At 42.7% G+C, this 1,212-nt stretch overlaps 1 protein-coding gene across 1 annotated transcript in view; it reads left to right on the top strand.

Moving 5' to 3' along the window:
- The window catches only part of TMEM108 (transmembrane protein 108), a 170,862-nt gene that overhangs the window by 167,904 nt on the left and 1,746 nt on the right, over positions 1 to 1,212 (top strand). The window lies entirely within an intron of this gene.

The raw sequence follows: 1,212 nt of genomic DNA, 5'->3' as shown, positions 1-1,212 counted from the left end.
GCACGACGACAAGGGGTGGGGGGGGGGGGGGGAGTTAATAATGCAAACAAATTTTGTGCATTTATGTCTCAGGAGCTGCCTATAGCTTCTCAAATACCAGTTCAGGGGGTGAGTGTTCCAGTATATAAGCAATCAAAATATCAATATATGACAGTGTGTAGTGGTGGTGTGTACTCATCAGCCTTTACTTAAGGGATCTGACTGGTTCAGTGGGATTATTCATATATGGGCAGGTGATACTACTGATAGAAATGTATTCTCTGGCCTCAGAGATAGAGAAGAATAATTTAGCTTAGTTCAAAGGTATTTAAAACCTAGTGGAGAGTTTGGGTTTATGCTAAAGTGATTTTCAGATCAGCTAGCTGACTAAGTCATCTCATTAAATAAAAAAAAAATGAATGTGTTTAGAAAGGCATCTCTAAGATGTGGCTAGACAAGCACTCACAGTTGCTTCATTAACCCCACTTTGCTGGCAATCATATTGCTCAAGCTAAGGCAGGACCTGGTCTAGACTTACCAAGAATAGGGCAGGTGTCTCTCACTGCCCATTTGCTAATGTGCTCATTGCTGCAGCGTCTGAACATGCTAGAAGCAGAAAAGATCTGCGCAGAGGCATCCTTCACAGTCCCTGGGGAGTGCCCTCTGTCCTAGAGGGTCTATAAATCCCTGCTTAGGTATTAAAATACCATCAGTTACAACACCAAAGCTTTTCATTAGCCAGGCAGCCACATCTTGAAGATTATAAACTCACATCAAAAAGAAAGTAAAAACTGCATATTCTGCCAAGCCCAAAGCCTCATCTGCTTGGCCCAGATTCTGACTTAATTCTGTGGGGTTTGTTAGGAGAGAGCTAGATCTGCCTGAGAGTGAATCGTATGAATGAAGGTCACTAGGCCTCTCCTTAAGTAACGTAAAAAACAAATCCATGGTACTGATGAGTCCTTACTGAAACGAAATAACCAAATTTTTGACATGTTTCTATTGACAGCAGTTCTGCTGACAGTCTGCTGCATGAGGAGGAAGAAAAAGACATCTAACCCAGAAAATAATCTGAGCTATTGGAATAATGCTATTACCATGGACTACTTCAACAGGCATGCTGTAGAGTTACCGAGAGAGATCCAGTCCCTGGAGACTTCAGAGGTACCTCACTTGCATAACTAGTGTCTGAAAACCGGAACTGAAGCTGTGCTGGGAGAAGGGGAGAGGAAG

The sequence above is a fragment of the Pygoscelis adeliae genome, unplaced genomic scaffold (assembly GCF_000699105.1).
Source record: "Pygoscelis adeliae isolate BGI_AS28 unplaced genomic scaffold, ASM69910v1 Scaffold99, whole genome shotgun sequence".
Taxonomy (NCBI): Eukaryota; Metazoa; Chordata; class Aves; order Sphenisciformes; family Spheniscidae; genus Pygoscelis; species Pygoscelis adeliae.
Note: the sequence above shows the minus strand (reverse complement) of the source record. Positions and strands in the feature narration are given on the sequence as shown.